At 41.5% G+C, this 15,114-nt stretch overlaps 1 protein-coding gene across 11 annotated transcripts in view; it reads right to left on the bottom strand.

Moving 5' to 3' along the window:
- Positions 1–15,114, bottom strand: part of LOC116844446 (fasciclin-1) — a 381,499-nt gene that overhangs the window by 357,782 nt on the left and 8,603 nt on the right. Inside the window, exons 1-2 of one of the 11 annotated variants that reach the window (XM_032816039.1) lie at positions 4,581–5,619; positions 4,009–4,080 (exon numbers count right to left, since the gene is read on the bottom strand). The exons of 9 other annotated variants lie outside the window; for them this stretch is intronic. The gene's annotated coding sequence lies outside the window, so the exon portion shown is untranslated. Of the gene's footprint in view, positions 1–4,008; positions 4,081–4,580; positions 5,620–15,114 lie in introns of those variants that run through there. One more of the 11 variants, XM_032816048.1, reaches the window with a different exon arrangement.

Here is a 15,114-nt window from a genome sequence, read left to right as displayed (position 1 = left end):
GACATTTGAGAGCGCAACGTCGGTCAGGTTTTTCTCGACAGCTGTTTTCCATGCTATCGAAATTCTGCTGTATCGATCGCCGCGAGGTTGCAAAATTTCCCCGAGGTCCTGCTATTTTTGTCTTCTTTTTTTTCGACTGCACGTCCCTTTCTCTGTCTCTCCCATTCTTTTTTTCGATCGCGCTTTGTGCTGCGAAAATTTGATATCGCACAACGATGGACGGTGCGCATACGCCCCGCCTTTGGCAGTTACTCCGCTCGCATATCGAAATCGTCATTGTTTTAATTGAAACACGCCTCGTGCGCCATTAAACGCACGCGAAAGAGGACCCCCCTTCCCCACCTTGCGTTTGACAGATAGTCGTAATTTTTCACATATCTCTTATTTAACGTAAAAATAAGCTAACGAACATGTAAATACGTGTAAAAGCTTCGTTTTATATCGCGTGAGTGTGTATAAACGGATCTCTAAATGTGCAGAGAAAAAATATCTGAAAAATAAAAGATGGCGATTCGGTGGGTACCACACGGAGAAAACGTTTGGTTGAACTAACCACATTTCTGTAGTGAAATATGAACGAAGTAAAAAATTCCGATTGAAGTTCTGCTCAAGTTAACCAGAAATTTTGTTGACTTGAACAGAGTTCTGATAGTTACAATGAGAATTTGTTCACCATTTCACCAGGAATTTGATTAATCCAACCAAATCCTCTCTTCTCTATGTAATAACGTATTTACTTAAATTCCTTTATTTAAATAGAATAAACAATTATGCTTTCATGAAAAGCTAGAATAATTTTATTTAAAAATCATGGGCAAATAAGAGCCAACGCAGATAGTGATGCTAAATAAAATGAGACGTGTCAAATAAACATATAATGATGTCATACGCTTATTATTTATGTTTGACACATTATTGTCTCACTTTATATATCGAGCTCTGGGGATCTCACTTTACGAATTGGAAGCAATGCGTATTTCGTCCAATCCGCTGGTAAGCTCGAAACACGCTCTGTATCGACTAGACGAAGTACGACGTTCCGATCGTCAAGTCGAAGATTCAAAGGCACGAGAATTAGCGAGATCGCGGCAAAAAAATGCGGTAAAAATGTAATCCTTGGAAGAATTAATGTAAAGCAGTCGGGGAGAGCGTTCCCGTCTAACATAGCACGGGTAGTATCTCCCACATTTTTGCGTTACATGTGCACGAGACGAGAAGGTACTCTTCGCAGTCTCCTCTGCTCGTACAACCATCCCGAACAAGGTCTTTAATTAACTCCGTTCTCTCCGGGTCAATTGCCCTCCGCGAAGAGGAAAGAAACGGCGCGTGCTTCCGCGGCCGCGCACGACTCTTTCGGCTCCGGCACGATCTTACAAAATTATTTAACGAATCGCTCTTTCTCGCTTCTATTCCTCCTCCTCCCCTCGCTCCTTGAGACGTTGGATAACATCGATATCCCCGAATTATTTTGTAAAAAAAATAAAGAAAAAAAAAACATTGAAATGACGCGAATTGCTCATCGATATTTGATTATAATCCACCCATTGTGGTGAAACTGTATCATTTCCGCACCGAAAATCCACCGTCATTGATTGTGTCGTTTGCGTTATAGCCGCGTAAAAGCTTTCGGTCGGTCCACGCGGAAATGGAGAACGGTTAAAGCGTTTTAAATACCGCTTTAAATGCGATTTATGTAAACCACCGCGCATTTGATTAGTTGCTGAACGCAATTTAGGGGAGATTCCGGCGACGAGTGGCGAAACACCGACGGATCGCGTGACTTTTCCGTCAACCCTATATATAGCTCGTCCCGCGTCGAAAGAATTATAGGCGCTTTAATAGCGACAACCACAAAGAGACCACCGTCCGTTTTTCTTATCTGCCGGGAGGGCGACGGCACTCATAACGAGTGCCATCATGGCGGTCGATGCGTTTAATTAACGCGAGACTCGCGCGCAAAATGGTTTGGACTTCGCGGTTCGTCCGTTCTCAGTCCATTCTTTCTGAGCTGTTCAAACCTGACATCGATATTTTGCGATACACAGATGGGCAGACGGTATAATAATATTTTAAGAGATACGTCAGGATTTGCGCGCAAAATCCGACATGACCTAAAACGCGAACCTGCGCACTCTTCTTTCTTATTCATTCGCGAAAAATACACGGTCGAGAATTCTCGCTTGTACACTCGCGATTCCATAGCGGCCAATGTTCGAGATCCTCTGGGTGTAAATGGACACCAAAGTATAAGATAGATCGTTCCGCTATCATATTTAGGTCTGGACTAAATAATTCAAAAATCATTACGTCTCATCGTCCTCACCATTCCGTCGTGTATCGCGTGCGACACAGCGAATGTTCCGATAACGGAACGTTTAAGCACCGCTTTTTTTAGGCATTAGATACGTTTTTAGTCTCGCGTTTATATGCGCGATAAACTTCGTCTTAATTCCCCCTACTGAGAAGAAAGAAATGGTTGATCTAACTGAAATTAATTATTCTTGGCCCTAACCATATTTTTTGTTTGTTTTAATGCAAAAATGATATTAGTAATGCACATCGGGTTATCATCGCTAATATTATAGTAGAATTTACTAGAAAAATAGTTTTCGTGACCACATATATATAATAATAATTATTTCTCTTATATGGTTATAAATAAAGTAAAAGTACTAATGCCTGGACATATACCTAATCCTGGATATATTCTTGTTGTTTTGGTTTTAAAATATAAATATTTAAACTTTTAACGTGAAATATATACAGGGTTGGCAAAAAGTCCGGAAACGGTCAAATATCTCGAAAAAGGATCAACTGTAGCGAAAAATATGTAAGTAGCAAAGTAGTAGGGCTTAATAAAATGTACCTAATGATGGCTAAAAATTTGACTTTGGGTGGACGAAGGTCATACGAAGGTTAAATTGAATTTTTTAAATTGGACGCCCCACTTTTTATTACATATTCTTGTAGCTTATTTCAAGGGCTTTCCAAAAACCTATAATAAAGTATTTTTTTATTAAATATATTTAGAGTTATGAGGCTTAAAAGGATTTTGATCTTTAACTGTTTCTGTTTTGTCAATCATAGCCATTGTCATCTAAGCCGGTCATATCGTCTAGACACACGAGTCTAGTCACATCTCGAGACACGAAAAACAAAGTTATTCTTGTTTTTCTCCTGTGTTTATGTTTTTTAGGTTCCCAGCCTAGTTGTTCATTCGCTCGCATCAAACGCGGTTATTCATTCACGACGTAATATCACACGTACTCAGTCAAAACTCGTGCATACCCGCGCTTCACGATAACGCTTCTCGATCTTTGTATTTTAAAAACAAGTCGTGCTCTCTCGCATCTTACTCTTTGTTTTTTCCCTTTCTTTTTCCAACTACAATTTCAAATTTCTTTTTTAAAAATGTTAACCGATAAAGGAAAGATAATGCTGTTTCTTTATCGAAAATTGGGAGACCATATTAGATCATACGAAGAAGTAACTGATCTACACATTCAATGCTGCATATCCTGATCGCTGTTTTATTTCTAAATCCACCGTTCAGAAGACAGTGATACGTTTTTACGAAACAGAAACAATTAAAGACCAAAATCCTTTCAAGCCTCATAATTCTAAATATGTCTAATAAAAAAATACTTTATTAGAGGTTTTTGGAAAGCCCTTGAAATAAGCTACAAGAATATGTAATAAAAAGTGGGGGGGTCCAATTTAAAAAATTCAATTTGATCTTCGTATGATCTTCGTCCTCCACCCAAAGTTAAATTTTTAGCCATCATTAGGTACATTTTATTAAACCCTACTACTTTGCTACTTACATATTTTTCGCTACAGTTGATGCTTTTCGAGATATTTGACCGTTTCCGGACTTTTTGCCAACCCTGTATAAATATTAAATATATTTTATGTTTAAAATTTAAATATTCGTAATAGGACCAAAATAAAAATGTCCACGGGTACGTTTAATACTTTTTCTACTGCATAATAAAATATTTAACATACCTTGAAATATACGATGAGTCGCTACTGATATCCTATCATCCAACATCCGCTTCCAAATTCAGCATCCTGGCTCTTGAACGTCGCACAGTGAAATTAAATGAAATTCCATGTTTCAGAAAAGTTACAACTTCAAGATTTGGACAGATTTCAATGCTTCATTTTTAAATGAAAACTAATGAAATTTAGAACAACTTTGTCGAATCAAAATTTTGTCTTTTGCTTCTCTTTTTTTGAATCACACATAAAGAAGTTAGATTTAGAAACTATTTTCAATCAGTTAACTCATTTCATGTATCATCTAATTTAACACGAGGCACAGACATTGATACTGAAATTAAATATTGAAAACTTGACTATAGACTTAAAAAAAATCGTCAAACTGCGACATGTCTCACTAAACCTTATTTTAACAAACAAAATTGATTGAAACAGTACTTAAAATTTTAGTAAATAAAAACTACTGAATTAAGTAAGACTATAAATCATCACTGTTCCATTGAGTTTCCGCATATATCGAAATTTGTCCAAATATCGAAGTTGTAGCGTTTTTGAAACATGAAATTTTATTTGACCCATTGTATGTCGTCCTCAATCTTGTGGCATTTACACTGACACTCACACTGGCACTGACACTCGCATAAGTACAGATCAATCGAAAACGTGCACGAGGTTGAAAACGTGATGCCGACAAGACGCGAGCCGATTAAACGTGTCAAACGTCAACGAAATGTTCTAATCACCCGACGATAAGTGAATGCGCGCGTACGGCGCGGTGTACGTATTGCTTGCCGGCTCGGGACGTAATGGGAATGTTCGCGAAAGTGCGGGGCGCGCGCGAGGACCAGTTTGACCGCCTTGAAGGTCTGCAATGTTTGGATTGTGTTGTTATCTTCAGCCGCGGGCTATGACGCTTCGCAGATAACGTGGCTCTTCTTGCCTGTTGTTTTTTTGATACTGTCGTACGCGTCGCGTATTTTCCCACGCGCAACCGTCATATTATATTCAAACAAAATACCTTGCCGACTATTGAAACGTTTAATCGGGCTCTCATCGACAGCGCGTTAATTAACATGTGTTTTTCCGGTCGGATCATACAAATCTGTATACGAGTATCAGTATCGCGAGTTAGTATCCCGTAGTGCTATGGCGGTGCAAGCAGGATGCTGTATCAGGAAACCAGGACGCAGGACATCGCGCACCGCGGCAACAACACATCATATATTTTCACAGACGCATAAATATACATTCACAATATATGTGCATTATTTTCCCCACAACGCTAATAAAAAATGAATAATAAAGAGATCGTAAAACAAAATTTGTCGGACCTATTCATTAATTGCATCTGTCTCATTAATTTTTATTGGATTATTTAACGGGCGCTGGTCGCGCACATATTCTATCTGCAATTACGTAATAATTAATAATTTATTTATTAAAATAATTTATTTATTAAAATTAAGAATAAAAATTAAATGTAGAAGATTGAAATAATCAAATGTTAAATATAAATTCTAAAGTTTTTTCTAAGAATAATTCAATATGAAGAAAATGTCATTGAAAAAACATTTGTTGCATCAAGATAACCTATACAGGATGTCCGATAACTGATTGAGCAACCGCCGTGTATAGATAGAACAGGTCAAAATAATCATAAAAGTTATATACCATTTTAAAATTTTTTCAATATTTATTCCGTAATTAATTAAAATGTATAAAAACGAATGAGCTCACGAGAAGTGGTAAGACAGGCTCTGTGTGTAAAAGAAATGGCTTACCTCTTAGCAACGATGAGTAAACAGCTAATTTCGAGGCGAAGTAACAAGCGATACGTATACTCCATATTACTCCACCTCGAAATCAGCTGTTTATTTATCGTTACTAAAAGGTAAGCCATTTCTTTTACACACGAAGCCTGTCCTACCGCCTGTCTCGTGAGCTCATTTGTTTATACATTTTAATTAATTACGGAATAAATATTGAGAAAATTTAAAAATGATATATAACTTTTATAATATTATTTTGGCCTGTTCTACTCGTACACGGCGGTTGCTCGATAAGTTACCGAACATCCTGTATAATTTTGAGAGTGCATATCGATATTCTTCATTGATTTCTCAATTTAACATAATTTGCAAGAATTTAATGTTTAAGGCTCCTGACCTCTCACATTGTCTATTTCTTTTTAATGATGCCAGAAACGAGAAAATGCATGCTAAAAATTCATGTGACATACGTTAAAATAGAAATATATATCCATAAAATAATACTTGTAATCAATAAACAAATTTGTAAGATATTCAATGCACTCCTCTTTTGCTTTAACAATCAATAATTTGTTGTAAATTAACGTGACATACAATTCATTTTCTGAACCTATTTCTTCGCCTATTTCTATTCAGGTTAATTTAATTAAGATAAATTATTGATTATTAAAGCAAAAGAGAAATGTACAGATTATTTAATACATCACAGATTTATTTAATCGATTGCAAGTGTTACTTTATAGATATATCTTTTTATTTCAACGTATTTCGCAAGAATTTTTAGCATGCATTTTCTCGCTTCTGGCGTCATTAAAAAGAGATAGACAATGCGAGGGACCGAGAGCCTTAATATGGATCAAAACTTTGACCAGAAATTTCTAAAATTTCGACTCGCGGATTTGTCGCATAAAAACTTCGCGTACAGGTTTACATTCTCCTTCGATTTTTCTACGTGTATGCAAAACGTGTATATATTACGTATATATACATATATATATATCGCTTTTTTATTTCAGAGATTATAAAGTTTGATCCGTGTCTCCCGAACGCGGTCGTTCCTCGAGAATTACGTCGACGTTTTTCGCTGACGCACGAGTTTCTTCCCGTGAATGAAAAATTGCTCGTCGTAAGTTTAATTGGCGGGAACGAACTGTGAACTATGCACAGGGGCATCGTTGTACGACGTCGAAGCATTGCCGAGGTGTGAGTGAGGATGAGACATGATTACCTCCTCAATTACCGCTCAATGCTGTCCTCTCCACATAATTCATAACGTTACATACACCATGGGTGAAATTCACTCGTACCCTCGCGGCTACCGCAGAGTCGAAATTCCGCCGATGTCGAACTCGGGGATTTATGCGATTCCGCGAAGGGAAATCGGTGGCGGACAACGCTCGCGTCGCGTAAATTATTTCTGCTACGTGTTTCGTGAGAGTTTTCCCCCTCCCTCGCGTGAAAAAAAAAGTATATAATTGCGCCCGCGCGTACACAGAAACCCCATTATCTTCTCTCTTCAATTATTCATCTCAAGGTAATTAAAGTCTCCCCTTTAAATTCTAACATATTCTCATTCATTATGGAGAATATTTAAATTAAATACTTGGAGTGAATCCTCAGAAATCCGAAAATTATAAACGTCTCAACTAAACTGGATATTAAAGACCTAGAAATTCAGAATCGTCATGACTTAAAAATTCCAGGGAATTAGGAAATGAAATAATTCGCGCCAAAAATATCGAAAATCAAATATTCACGATTTTAATAATAGAACTCTAAATGGTCACTTACCTCTTTCATTTTTAATTGATTAATATCTTATTTTCCATATAAGACAGAATTTTGAAATTTTCCGACTTTTCATCAATTATATCTCTTTTATGGAGCATTCAGTTCAATTATGCCTTTTACAAGAGAAACACAAATTTAAAAGTAAAAAGCGGACAAAAACGATCGCTCGATGTTTGTTACGTCAAGAAAGCCAAAGTGATTTCCGTAAAAAGACGGTCCGCGTCGCCAAAAATCACATTATACGAGTAATAGATTCCGCGACGTCAAGTTGCGCAGCTAAGCGATACACCAGCAACCAGCGGTTTACAAGCGACTGTAATCGTGAATTATGTGTGCGTCTACCCTCCGTCTATTCGCACATCGTGTTATACGAGACTTTCGCGACTTTGCGGTTCCCCGCGACGGCTTCGTCCCACGGCATTCGTCGTAGGGGGATTACTTAAGTGTCATAATTAGCCGAACGTACAAAGTACGCTATTAAGCAACGTGGCGCGAGAAGTACGGTCTGGAAAAGCGTCGCGTCTACCGTAAAATCTTGCTACCAGCGCTGAGGAAAGCGCGACTTTCGCGAACCGTCGCGTCCTTAATGGCGCACCGTCGTCGCCGGTTTTCATTTGAGGGCCCGCAGTCGAGCTGCCACGAATTCCAAATCGCTCGCTATCTCGTTCGCGATCTTGTGCACGATAGCGCGCTTCGTTCGAGATAACAAAAACACGACGGTATAATAAAGACGATTATTAAAGCGTAAACAATGGACTATTACGAACGATATATTACCCATCTCCGGCAACAAATGCCGGCTACCGCTTAATTGACAAGTTGTTTTCGCGGATATTATTTCTGCGCGTGTTATTTCAAACGTGATACATACGGATCGATGTTCGCGGCCGCGCCACTTGTTTTTACGCGCGTCGGTGCCGCGTCGATTACGCGCACAGGAATTATTCCGGAAAAATATGCAAATCGCCGCCAATTACCGTCCACGCCCTCAAAATGAAGTCCTGGGGGAATTAGCGTTCAGAGAGGAATAATTAAAATTCAACGCCGCGCGTAAGATCAGTTGTTCACGTGCAGCTGCCGTTTAAAAGACGGCTTTCCCGTAGGCGGTGGGTAATTGTAGCGCCGGGATCGCGACGACGATCGTCAGCGCGAAATCGCCGACGCGAAATTACGCATTGGAGAAAAAAAGAGAGAGAAAGAACCTGCGATGCGTGACGAGGCGTAGGCAGGGCACACGAATTGACGTAACCGTAAACAAAAAACGTAAACATAAACTGAAGAACCAATCGGGACAATTGGCTTTAGGATTGTTCTAGCCGAAATCAAGATCGAAGCGATCGTATAAGCAGGATTAGCGTAGTGTAATTGAGTAACTACACTGAGAAAAAAATATTTAGAAATTAACGAATATTTCTTAGGTAGGTGTTCGGATATTGAAAGTTTAAAATGACAAAGCTCCAAAGTGTGCAAGTCTTGTCCCGCACAGGCGGATATTTACATTGTAAAAAATCTTGCGTACACAGTATGTAAACAAATGTTCCAAAAAGTCCACTCTAAATTTTGTGTCGAAAATAACTCATTCATATATTTATTCGTATTATTTTATTATGTACTAGTCTATACATAAAGTAAATAACATACGAATGAATATATGAGTGAGTTATTTTTCACACAAAATTTAATGTGGACTTTTTGGAACATTTTTTTACGTACTGTACAGGCAAGATTTTTTTACAGTGTGTACGTTTCGTCTTTGACTTTTCGCCAGCATCTTTCCCGATAACGTTCTCATATTACGCTTCGCGATCGCGAATTTCTTCGTCTACCGCTTTCTCAAACGTCTCGCCAGGCGGAACGACGTTCCATATAATGAGAAGAATCCTTTCGGTACCTTAATTAAAAAAAAAAACAAAAGAAAGAACGAGGAGAATGGCGGGCAGAAGGGAGATCTCTGATACCCTCAGGGTCAAATCTCCCTTCGAGCTGCGTTCCATTTCTTCACCGCGATTCCTCCTTTTGCTACTTTTGTGCATCGTACACTCGTAATTTATATACCGTGCTCGTCTCGGTGCCGGTAACGAGCGAACCGTGCTTGAAAACTAAAACAAATATTTTTCCGGAGGAAAGCCCGCGACTCGCGTTCACCAGCACACACGCGTTGGCGCGCCTTCCAGGCAAAAGAGGGAATCGAATGATCGAACACGATGACTCCGGCGCATCCCGCGAGAAGGTGAACGAACACTGCAAGGCTCCTCGTTGCAGAGCGTATGCTCTCTCTCTCTCTCTCTATGCTCATCTTCCCTTCTCCCTCTCTCTCTCTCTCTTTACCTCGACGGCTCGTTCTTTCTTTTTCTTAAACTCCGACCGGATATTTTTAACAAGCGGTTCGTGCCGAGACGAAACAATGCGCATCCCCATACTGCGTGCGCAGCGCCTATATGTGCGTTCGCTTGCTCGCTCGCGATAACGCGAACCGTCGCGGGGAATGCGCTTTCCCACGGGACGGCGTCTCGTCGCAGGGAGAAAACGAGTTTTTCCCCGAGAAAGTACCGTAGAATACTCTTACCGCGGCATTAGAATCTCGCTGTGACAATTCGTATTTCCCCTGGCTCGTTCCCTCGACTCATTCCGCGCGCTCGCCGAAAAGGCCCGCAACCACGAAATCTTTTTCGTTTCTTGCCCCCTCGAGTCACGGCGTATTCCTCTTTCTCTCTCTTTTTTTTTTCCGTAGGATCCCGCGTAGAAACGGCGAACGGCGTCGTTTTCACGACGCCTACGCGCCTATCTATCCGAGGATCCGCGAACGCGAGATGAAACCGACGCGACGACGACGAAGATGGTGCGACGAAAATCGCATCGCCCGGAGACCCGACATAAAGGCATCCCAGAGCCGATCCATCGCTTCGTTGCGTCAGAATTCCGACGCATCCGGGATGTGGATGCAGTCGCGAGAGGTCGGAGGACGAAGATACGGAAGGGCTAAAGAAAAAAGGAAAGAGAAACAAATCGAAAGAGAAAGAGCGAGAGATAAGGTTAAAGCGATAGAGCGACAGAATGATAAAACGTGACAAAGTGACAAAACGTCAGAGGTGACAGAATAGTAAAGAAAGAGTGAAGAGAAAGAGAGAGGAGAGAAAGAGAGAGATACACGGAGGCTGTAAACGCGGCCGCTCTTTGACGGGATTCGCAAGCGGGATTGAAGCGAGCCGTTTCTCGAAAACCGGAACAATACGTCGTGTAGACGCCTCCGGAAGGCCAGCGAGGGGAAAAAGCTACGGGTAGTGTGTGTTACTCGTAAAATATGGAACCCCATAAAGATCAGAGCCGTGTGCCACGTCGGCGAAAAGGCGCCGGCGACGATCGCGACTCGGGAATTTCTTCCTACGCCCTTCCTCTCTCCGCTCTCTGTCTCTCTCTTCTTTCCTTCTCCAACTCAGGATTCACTCTACTCGCACGACTTTTTACAATCTACGAAAAAAGGATCTTTCATCTCTACCAAATAAGCGTTTCATTCGACCCGTGTGAAGTTACACTTTGACCGGTCGGATTTTATGCATGGATGCGCGCACGTACACTCGAACTGTTATAAATTTATTTACTATTCGCGATTATGGAAAATATGTGGAGCTTAAATGACGGAGGCGAATAAGAAATTGAGTCTCGTAGAACGAGAGGGTCATAAATATTCCGGAAACGTTCCGATCCGCATTGAGATTATCTTCCAGCTAGCGCGAGCGATGAATAATGATTAAAGATGACAATACGATCGTCTTTCTCGCGATATGAGTCAACTATGTTAAAAAGTAACAAGAGAAAACTATATGTCACGATATCTTAAAGAGATATAAAAAAAACGAATCTATCTGATAAATAACAAGTTCGTGTAACTGATTTTTTTTATCAGGGGAAACTACCAGAAGAAATATATAATAATAAAATATATTTATCAGAAAATAATATATAAAGTTTAGTACCAGAAGAAAACTCGGCCATAAAGACAAAAAGATTTCCTACAGAAGATTTCTACTTAGTCACTTGTTTTCAGTTATCTTTATCGAATTTTAACGCAGCCGGATGCTCAGAGAGATGTTTTCAATCCTGAAATATCATTTATCTTCGGGAGTTTTCGTCTGGTCTTCATGTTGCTGCACGAACTGAGATTATTTTTCCGAGTGGAACGCGGGTAATTATGAATCTCATTATTTTTCCTTCGCCACATCGCGCTCGTTTGTTTTTCGCACTGTTTTATTTTTCTTACTGTTCTACAACTAAATAGTTTCTTTTCCCTTTAAAAAAGAAATGATGATTATGAATACAAAGAATAATACGTTGCCGCGTATACGACGTCATATCAAGTAATTTTTATTCCTGTCATTTCGTAGACTAATCGATAGTCACATAAACGCAAATGTGGGCGATACCGCGGACGTCATCGCAAATCATTCCAAACAAATAGCCTTCGGCCGCTGCAATTGAGCTTTGACCATCGAGGCGACGTAACGAGCACGCGCGACATTCGATCGCGGGCGGAAGTGTCGGGGCGTCGAGTCGAGTTTGAAGCACGAGCGGCACGAGAGTGTGTATGAGAAAGAGAGAGAGAGAGAGAGAGAGAGAGAGAGAAAGAGAGAAGAATGACGGAGGAAAAAAGAAAGAGAGGAGAGTCCAGCCAACGTGCCTAAGTTCTCGCGCAGTAATCTTTCGCAGTTTGAAGCCGACCGACCGACCGACCAACCGACGAACCATTTCGTCTCAATTTCCAACGATGAATCGAACTTGAGCCGTCGAAATTCCACGGATATCTGGCCAATTTTCGGCGATCGCCGCGGGCCAAGGGACACGACGACGACGGTCCTTTCCGGCAGGACTGTCCCAGCACAAAGAGCGGCCCAACGCATTGGCAGTTTAAGATAGTTAGGCTGCCGCGTTGAAAGTAGCGGTAGTTTGAGATAGTTAGCGACCACGATGAATTTCCGCGCCGAGCCAATGGCTATATAGACGTACATGGGAACGACAGCCCTCCGGAGAGGGAAAGTTGGGCGTGCCTGGGACATTTTGAGACAATCTGCGGTTTATCAGGTGTTCAATCGTAGCGGGACACCGCACAATGGAACGAGTTCTTCGGTCTCTGATCGAGTAAGGTAGAAACGATGGCTGCTGCTCGCGGTCAATCTTACAGCTTGGCGACGATTCCATAAGTTCGCGATTCGATTGGACAGGAAAGAAAATTTTAAAAGTCGATACCTCCCCAGATAGAGACAGACGTACGTAAATTTGGCAGCCGCCGTTAGATTTGTAAATGTCGCGTCCTTTATGAGTAACTTTCTCTCTCTCATACGGCTCTCATACTTATCTCATAGAATAATATCTCATAGAATTTATCTCATAGAATTTATCTCATAGAATTTATCTCATAGAAATACACAAAAAAATGTGGATCTCTGGCAAAATATGGTTAAATAATTCCGAAATTCCGGCTAGAGATACAAGCACGTTCCGTCAGAATTCAGTTTAAATTATCTGGCTGACTTAAACCGAATTCTGGTAATTTCAATCAAAATTCCTAAATCACTCATATTTCACCAGAAATCAGTTCATCACTATTAGAGTTCAAACTCTATCCGGAGAAGAAGTTCGCGATGGGCTCGTGAGAGATTCGCAAGGAAGGATTCGCAAGGTGCAAAAGAGGGAGCAATTAATAACCGCAAATAGCGCGACGGGGCACCTCGCCCATCGTATTTAGCGTGGACATGCGTGCGTGCGTACGCGAGCGCTAAATGACTTACTAAGCCATCGATCTGATCGTACGAGCCGCTTTCAACATAATCCATACGCCAGCAGGAGCCTGCATCGTGCATAATTGAATGCGATACATCACACGACGACGTGATGCGTGGGCGGCGGTGCCGAAACGCCGCGGATATAGTTGGTAATAATCTATCGCCCGCATAGATCGGCGTGTCATGCGAGCTGTTTTCGCGATTATCTGGGGACACGCTCAGTTGCCTGGAAGGCGACAAGAAACCACGCGGCCGCGTGTAATTGAATTCGATACGACGCATCTACTTCCCCCCCTCCCCCTCCCCCGGCCGAGACGGCGGCGACAGGCCGACTCGAGGCTGTCTTGTGACACGCACCATCGTGGATTAATTTCGCTCGTTAATGAGAATTGATCGCTCGTGCGCGCGTGCGGCTATCATCGACTTTTCCCACGCCAAGAAGCCTCTGGTTCGCGGCTGTCTCGAAATATCACACGCATGACGGAGAGGGAGAAAGAGAGGGAGTTAACCGTTTTTCAACTCATTGTATGTGCAGCGCGGTTATAAATACGCGGTTAAAAAAATTATTTCTCAAGATAATGTTCCCTTAATTTAATATTATTCTATGAGATAAATATGAGTGCCACATGAGAGAGAGAGAGAAAGTTGCTCATAAGGAACGCGACATTTACAAATCGAATGGCGGCTGTCAAATTTACGTACATCTGTCTCTATCTGGGGAGGCATCGACTTTTAAAATTTTCTTTCCTGTCCAATCGAATCGCGAACTTACGGAATCGTCACCGGGCTGTAAGATTGACCTTAATTTAAAATAAATTCTCTCCTAAATTTTACAAATATCAGACTCTGTCGTTTCGGCACCGTAATCGATTACTCGTCAGCAGTGGCTTCCAATTCTGCAAACTTGAAGCGTTGCAACTTTATGCCATAATAAAAAGTGCGCAAACCAATTTGCAGGCTACTGTACTGTACTTTGCTTCAACAGAGTTGCGATGCATTTCAGAACAACACTTATTCTTCGATTTATTTCGGAACGTAGCCGATGTGCCAATGAGAGAACCTGCTCTTGAATAATTCCCAGAAATTAAAAGTTCTCCCGTTGGACCATTGGCTACGTGCTGAAACGCCTCGACGCGTCGACATAAAAAGCCGTATCGAAAACTAAGTACAGGTGAGCATGCATAATTCATAGGTGCGTAAAAATATAATAAATTTGTCGCACATCGCGTGTTGTAACGTAATTAAATATATCGCAAGCGTGCAGACGGTTAATATAACGTTTTAATAATTAATCGACGGCGGGCTGTTACGCCGAGTCGAGCGATTCGCTTGCGACTCAGAAGTAGCGAACGAGACAGTTTCTCTTTGGAAAACTCCCGAACGTGCGAGGCCTCCCGGATTTTTGAGCGAATTCCGACGAGCTCTCCCACGAGATTCTTTTAAATACCCAGCCTCCGCCTGCGAACGCTCTCACACATACACGTGTACGGCCGTTGTGTCCGCGATCGCGCCGATTGCGAGGGCAGGTATAACATGCGGCAGCACTGCAATCTACCGGTACTATCAGTGTGTCATGCGAGCTGTTTTCGAGGCTATCTGAAGTCATGCTAGTCGCCCGGTACAGATTTGCATCGAGCGTAATTGGATCCTATACACCGCGGCTACTGCTAAGGCTAACAGGCTACCAGTGTTAGTGTCCGCAAACACGACCCAAGCCGAGCTATCACCGCGACCTTCGACTTAGATCGATACGCATTACCTCCCCCCCCCCC

The sequence above is a fragment of the Odontomachus brunneus genome, unplaced genomic scaffold (assembly GCF_010583005.1).
Source record: "Odontomachus brunneus isolate Ranch 3 - 2012 unplaced genomic scaffold, Obru_v1 Obru_scaffold_003, whole genome shotgun sequence".
Classification (NCBI taxonomy): domain Eukaryota; kingdom Metazoa; phylum Arthropoda; class Insecta; order Hymenoptera; family Formicidae; genus Odontomachus; species Odontomachus brunneus.
The sequence above is the reverse complement of the archived record's forward strand: the minus strand, read 5'-3'. Positions and strand labels throughout refer to the sequence as shown.